This window comes from Neovison vison, chromosome 12 (genome assembly GCF_020171115.1).
Source record: "Neovison vison isolate M4711 chromosome 12, ASM_NN_V1, whole genome shotgun sequence".
Lineage (NCBI taxonomy): Eukaryota > Metazoa > Chordata > Mammalia > Carnivora > Mustelidae > Neogale > Neogale vison.
Window position 1 is genome coordinate 142,808,861 of NC_058102.1, and position 8,189 is coordinate 142,817,049.

Here is an 8,189-nt window from a genome sequence, read left to right on the forward strand (position 1 = left end):
CATTGACTGACAACCCACGTGGCAGGCCCCTCCCCCAGAAAACAAACCAAGAAAATAAAAAAAAAGGACTACAAGAGAACCACCACTACTTCATAGGAAAACTTGTATTGTTCACTCGTTTCCACTATTCCGGTTCATATATATATATTTTTTTTTACACATAGGTAATTTTTTTAACCTATTTACCGTCACAGCGAGCTGTACAGTACATCAAATTCCATAATACCCTTCTAACCTGAACTTTTTGATACATACACCTATGTTTTTCTTTTGCATTTTTATTTTTTGAATTCCTTTTTGTAAATTTTAGTTTAGTTTAGTCTAGTATATTCCTTTTTATTTTTATCCTCTAATTCATATAGAGTTAAACTTCAAATTAATCCCGTTTCCCCAATCAATACTACCCCTATAGGTAAACCAATTTTTAATCCCCTTTATCTTAGGAAAGTTGAGTCCTTTAACAAAGATATCAACATACATCCGGAAAGAATCAAAACAACCTTCCTCGCACACACTGAGAATTTATAAGAACTCTCCCATATTCTTCCACCAGTGTTTCTGTGTTTTTTGTGTTTGTCCTGATAGCATATAAATTTTACACTTGTGGTTCTTTTTGATGAGGTTCTTTCTTTATTTGCATATATATTTTTTTTCTCTTGTCATATACTTGTATCAGTCTTTTTATCTCTTTTTGTTTGTCTACTTCATAAATCTTACCTTGGGGCCCATCTGGGCTGAACCTTCTTTTTCATCTTCCCTTTCTTTCCTGTCTCTCTCTCTCTCTCTCTTTTTTTTTTCTTCTTTTCTTTTTTTCTTTTTCTTTTTCTTTTCTTTTGTCTCTCGTTTGGGTGGGGAATCCTGATTGCTCAGAAGTGTTCCAGGGTGCACCTTGACAGCACCACAGTTGATACATCCAGCTACATCTGTTCAGTCATCTCCTACCAAAATGACTAGGAGGAGGAATGCCCAACAGAAGAAAAATACAGAGGATGGACCTGCTGCAACAGAGCTAATGGCTATCAACATAGACAATATGTCAGAAAGAGAATTCAGGCTAACAATTATCCAGGAAATAGCTAGGTTGGAGAAAGCCATGGATGACCAAACAGAATTGATTAGGGCCGAACTGAAAGCGACCAGACAGGATGTTCACAATGTTAGGGCGGAGCTTAAAGCTACCAGGGAGGAGGTCCACAATGCTCTCAATGAGTTCCAATCCAATCTAAACTCTCTCAAAGCTAGGGTAACTGAGACAGAAGACAGAATTAGTCATCTGGAAGACAAACAGATAGAGAGAAAGGATCAGGAAGGAGCCTGGAACAAACAGCTTAGAAACCACGAAAACAGAATCAGGGAAATAAATGATGCCATGAAGCGTTCCAACATCAGAATTATTGGAATCCCTGAAGGGGAGGAGAAAGAAAGAAGTCTAGAAGATATAGTGGAACAAGTCCTTCATGAAAATTTTCCCAATCTTGCGAATGGAACTAGCGTACATGTACTAGAGGCTGAACGGTCTCCACCCAAGATTATACATTCCAAAAAAACATCACGACACCTGACAGTCAAATTGAGGAATTCTAATTGTAGGTATAATCTCTTGAAAGTCGCCAGGGCAAAGAGGCTCCTTACTTACAGAGGTAAGCCCATCTGAATAACGTCAGACCTGTCCACAGAGACCTGGAAAGCCAGAAGAGGCTGGCAAGATATATTCAGGGCACTAAATGAGAAGAACATGCAGCCAAGAATACTTTATCCAGCAAGACTGACATTCAAAATGGATGGAGAGATAAAGAGTTTTCAAGACCGGCAAGGCTTAAAAGACTATGCAACCACCAAGCCGACACTGCAGGAAATATTAAGGGGGGTTCTATAAAAGAGAAAAAATCCCAAGAATAGCATTGAACAGAAAGATAGAGACAGTCTACAGAAAGAAAGACTTCAAAGGTAACTCGATGTCAATAAAAACGTATCTATCAATAATCACTCTCAATGTGAATGGCCTAAATGCACCCAAAAAATGGCACAGGGTTGCAGATTGGATAAAACAACAGGACCCATCCGTATGTTGTCTACAAGAGACCCATTTTGAACCTAAAGATACACGCAGACTGAAAGTGAAGGGATGGAGAAGCATCTTTCATGCCAATGGGCCTCCAAAGAAGGCTGGGGTAGCGATTCTCATATCAGATAAATTAGACTTCAAACTAAAGACTGTAGTCAGAGATACAGAAGGACACTACATAATCCTTAAAGGGACTATCCACCAAGATGATCTAACAATTGTAAATATCAATGCTTCCAATATGGGAGCAGCCAATTACTTAAGAAAACTGTTAATCAAGATAAAGAGTCATATTGATATGAATACACTAATCATAGGAGATCTTAACACGCCTCTCTCAGAATTAGACAGATCATCGAAGCAGAAAATCAATAAAGAAACAAGAGCATTGAATGACACATTGGACCAGATGGACCTCATAGATATATACAGAACATTCCACCCTAAAACAACAGAATACTCATTCTTCTCAAGTGCACACGGAACCTTCTCCAGAATAGACCATATAGTTCTCTCTTTTTAAATTGACTACTCAGACTCTGCCCATTTTGTCTTCTTAATTTGGACTTTTTTAGCATCTTTGTAAATGAATATTGTATGTATATTAAATAGATTCTGGGCTTTTACTAGATGTACTCTGTGATCTGAAATACGACTGAATTTTCAGATTGGCTCCTGTATACTTGAAAGACTGCTTAACCACATACTGGGTCACAAATCAGGACTCAACCGATACCAAAAGACTGAGATGATTCCCTGCATATTCTCAGATCACAGTGCTTTGAAACTGGAGCTCAATCACAAGGAAAAGTTCCGAAGGAACTCAAACACCTGGAAGCTAAAGACCACCTTGCTTAAGAATGCTTGGATCAACCAGGAGATCAAAGAAGAACTGAAACAATTCATGGAAACCAATGAGAATGAAGACACTTTGGTCCAAAACCTATGGGATACAGCAAAGGCGGTCCTAAGGGGAAAATACATAGCCATCCAAGCCTCCCTCAAAAAAATTGAAAAATACAGAACACACCAGCTGTCTCTACACCTTAAAGAACTGGAGAATCAACAACAAATCAAACCAACTCCACACATAAGAAGGGAAATCATCAGAAGTTATTATCAACAGTTATATGCCAATAAGCTTAGCAACCTAGATGAAATGGATGCATTCCTGGAAAACTATAAACTACCAAAATTGAACCAGGAAGAAATCGACAACCTGAATAGACAGGTATCTAATAACGAGATTGAAGCAGTGATCAAAAACCTCCCAAAAAACAAGAGCCCAGGACCTGACGGAATCCCTGGGGAATTCTACCAAACCTTCAAAGAAGAAATAATACCTATTCTCCTGAAGCTGTTTCAAAAAATCGAAGCAGAAGGAAAACTTCCAGACTCTTTCTATGAAGCCAGCATTACCCTGATCCCCAAAACAGGCAAAGACCCTACCAAAAAGGAGAATTTTAGACCAATATCACTGATGAATATGGATGCTAAGATTCTCAACAAGATCCTAGCCAACAGGATCCAACAGCACATTAAAAAGATTATCCACCATGATCAGGTGGGATTCATCCCTGAGCTACAAGGATGGTTCAACATTCGCAAATCAGTCAATGTGATACAACAAATTAATATGAGAAGAGAGAAGAAACACATGGTCCTCTCAATTGATGCAGAAAAAGCATTTGACAAAATCCAGCATCCGTTCCTGATTAAAACGCTTCAAAGTATAGGCATAGAGGGAACATTCCTGAACCTCATCAAATCTATCTATGAAAGACCCACAGCAAATATCATCCTCAATGGGAAAAAGACTGCAGCCTTCCCATTGAGATCAGGAACAAGACAAGGATACCCACTTTCACCACTCTTGTTCAACATAGTATTAGAAGTCCTAGCAACAGCAATCAGACAACAAAGAGAAATAAAAGGCATCCAAATTGGTAATGAAGAAGTCAAACTCTCTCTCTTCGCAGATGACATGATTCTTTATATGGAAAACCCAAAAGACTCCACTCCCAAACTACTACAACTCATACAGCAATTCAGCAACGTGGCAGGATACAAAGTCAATGTGCAGAAATCAGTGGCTTTCTTATACACTAACAATGAAAATACAGAAAGGGAAATTAGAGAATCAATTCCATTTACTAGAGCACCAAGAACCATAAGATACCTGGGAATAAACCTAACCAAAGAGGTAAAGGATCTGTACTCGAGGAACTACAGAACACTCAAGAAAGAAATTGAAGAAGACACAAAAAGATGGAAGACCATTCCTTGCTCTTGGATCGGAAGAATAAACATTGTTAAAATGTCTATACTGGGGCGCCTGGGTGGCTCAGTGCGTTAAAGCCTCTGCCTTCGGCTCAGGTCATGATCCCAGGGTCCTGGGATCGAGCCCCACATCGGGCTCTCTGCTCTGCAGGGAGCCTGCTTCCTCCTCTCTCTCTCTGCCTGCCTCTCTGCCTACTTGTGATCTCTGTCAAATAAATAAATAAAATCTTTTTTTAAAAATGTCTATACTGCCTAGAGCAATATATACTTTTAATGCCATTCCTATCAAAATTCCACTGGTATTCTTCAAAGAGCTGGAGCAAATAATCCTAAAATTTGTATGGAATCAGAAGAGACCCCCAAATCGCTAAGGAAATGTTGAAAAACAAAAATAAAACTGGGGGCATCACGTTACCTGATTTCAAGCTTTATTACAAAGCTGTGATCACCAAGACAGCATGGTACTGGCATAAAAACAGACACATAGACCAGTGGAACAGAGTAGAGAGCCCAGATATGGACCCTCAACTCTATGGTCAATTAATCTTCGACAAAACAGGAAAAAATATACAGTGGAAAAAAGACAGTCTCTTCAATAAATGGTGCTGGGAAAACTGGACAGCTATATGTAGAAGAATGAAACTCGACCATTCTCTTATACCATACACAAAGATCAACTCAAAATGGATAAAAGACCTCAACGTGAGACAGGAATCCCTCAGAATCCTAGAGGAGAACATAGGCAGTAATCTCTTCGATATCAGTCACAGGAACTTCTTTCAAGATATGTCTCCAAAGGCAAAGGAAACAAAAGCGAAAATAAACTTTTGGGACTTCATCAAAATCAAAAGCTTCTGCACAGCAAAGGAAACAGTCAAAAAAACAAAGAGGCAACCCACGGAATGGGAGAAGATATTTGCAAATGACAGTACAGATAAAAGGTTGATATCCAGGATCTATAATGAACTCCTCAAACTCAAAACACACGAAACAGGCAAACATATCAAAAAATGGGCAGAAGATATGAACAGACACTTCTCCAATCAAGACATACAAATGGCTATCAGACACATGAATAAATGCTCATCATCATTATCCCTCAGGGAGATTCAAATTAAAACCACATTGAGATATCACCTTACACCAGTTAGAATGGCCAAAATTAACAAAACAGGAGACAACATGTGTTGGAGAGGATGTGGAGAAAGGGGAACTCTCTTACACTGTTGGTGGGAATGCAAGTTGGTGCAGCCTCTTTGGAGAACAGTGTGGAGATTCCTCAAGAAATTAAAAATAGAGCTTCCCTATGACCCTGCAATTGCACTCCTGGGTATTTACCCCAAAGATACAGATGTAGTGAAAAGAAGGGCCATCTGTACCCCAATGTTTATAGCAGCAATGGCCACGGTCGCCAAACTATGGAAAGAACCAAGATGCCCTTCAATGGATGAATGGATAAGGAAGATGTGGTCCATATACACTATGGAGTATTATGCCTCCATCAGAAAGGATGAATACCCAACTTTTGTAGCAACATGGACGGGACTGGAAGAGATTATGCTGAGTGAAATAAGTCAAGCAGAGAGAGTCAATTATCATATGGTTTCACTTATTTGTGGAGCATAACAAATAGCATGGAGGACTTAGGGGTGTTAGAGAGGAGAAGGGAGTTGGGGGAAATTGGAAGGGGAGGTGAATCATGAGAGACTATGGACTCTGAAAAACAATCTGAAGGGATTGAAGTGGCGGGGGGGCGGGTGGGAGGTTGGGGTAGCAGGTGGTGGGTATTAGGGAGGGCACGGATTGCATGGAGCACTGGGTGTGGTGAAAAAATAATGAATACTGTTTTTCTGAAAATAAATAAATTGGGAAAAAAAGAGTCTGTTTCCTGATTTTTCTCTCTCTCTCTCCCTTTTTCCTTTTGCTAATTTTCTTATTTTTAAATTCCACAGGTGAGTGAAATCATACGGTATTTTTCTTTCTCTGGCTTATTTTGCTTCCCATCTAGCTCCATCCACAACATTGTAAATGGCAATATTTCATTCTTTATGATGGCTGAGTAACAGTCCATTGCCTACGTATAACACATCTTTATCCATTCATCAGTCAACGGACACTTGGGCTGTTGCCATAGTTTAGAGATTATAGATAATGGTGCTATAAGCATTGGGGTGGATGTGTCCATTTGAATTAGTATTTCTGTATTCTTTGGGTCATACCTAGTATTGCGATTGCTGGATCAGAAGGTAGATCTATTTTTAACCTTCTGAGGAACCTCCCTACTGTTTTCCACCGTGGTTGCATCAGTTTGTACTCTCATCAGCAGTGCAAGAGTGCTCCCCTTGCTGTTGGTATTTTTATAGGGATTGCATTAAACGTGTAGATTGTTTTGGGTAATATAGATATTTTAACAATATTTTTTTCTTCCAGTCCATGAGCATGGCATGCCTTTCCATTTCTTTGTGTCCTTTTCTGCCTGGTAATCTTTTTAATGGATGTCAGACGTGGCAAATTTTCTTCTTGGTTCCTGGATATGCTTGTCCCCCTAAAAATATTTTTGAGCTTTGTTCTGTGATGTGATAAAGTTACTTGGAAGCTGTTTGCTCCTTTCAGATCTTGCTTTCAGTTGTCATAAAAAGGCCCAGAAAAACATTTTGTTTTTCTGCATTACTGAGGTAAGATCTTTCTTTGTATTTCAACCACTACCCTGTGGGGTAAGAGAACTTGCCCTCTGGCTGTTAGAAACAGGCACAATCTTGGGCTCTTTGTGAGCTCTGGGCACTCTTCTCTCTAGTTCTTTCTGGTAGTTTTGCCCCAGCCATGGGCAGCTTCCTCCTGCATGTGCTGAACACTGCAGAGGGACTCTCTATAGATCTTAGGATTCTCGTTGCCACACCTCTCTAATGCACTGACCTGTGAACTCTAGCTGCCTTCGATTCTCTGGACTCCTGCTTCCATCAGCTCAATGCAAGGAAATTTCCAGGGAACTCCCTGGTTCCCACTCCATGCTCCATGACCTTGAGTCGGCGGGTACAAGGATAAGGCTCGCCTCATTTGCTTCCCACCTCTTGGAGATCACTGTCCTTTCTTACCTGGCTTCTGTTGCTATTTCATTTATTTTGTTGTTTTTTAGTAATTTCAGGTAGGAGAGTAAATCCAGTTCCTATTATTCTATTTTGACCAGAAATGGAATGCTCAAACATATTTCCTAACCGTGTGTGTGTGTGTGTGTGTGTGTGTGTGTGTATGCATGCATGTCGTACAGTGTGTGAGAAAGAAAGCATGAAAGAGCATCTTTGATCTTCTCAGTCCAAATCTACCCTAGAATTAAAAATATTTAGTCTGATTACAGAGGGCCTAAGGGATGCCATGGAGGTCATTTTCTTATTGGTGACACTGACAGCAACTTTTAATATTTATAGTTCATTTGTTTTTAAGTAAGCCTAACTATTTTAGAGTTGTGGAAACACAGAGAAAATTATAATCTCTATACATAAAACCAGGGCACATGAGCAATTGTACTCATGAATGACTGTGGAAGATAGCAACAAACCTAGGAATTCTGACAGTATCAGTTGTGTCTAACAGACCAATAAATCCAGGACTGTTTCTTTGAAAATAAATTAATAAAATTGATACCTATAGCCAGACTTATCAAAAAGAAAAGATAGGGGTGTCTGGGTGGCTAAGTCAGTTAAGTGTCTGTCTTTGGTTCAGGTCATGGTCTCAAGGTCCTGGGATTGAGTCACACATCAGGCTCCCTGCTCAGCAGGGAGTCTGCTACTCCCTCTTCCTCTACTACTCCCCCTGCTCGTGCACTCTCTATCTCTAATAAATAAGTAAA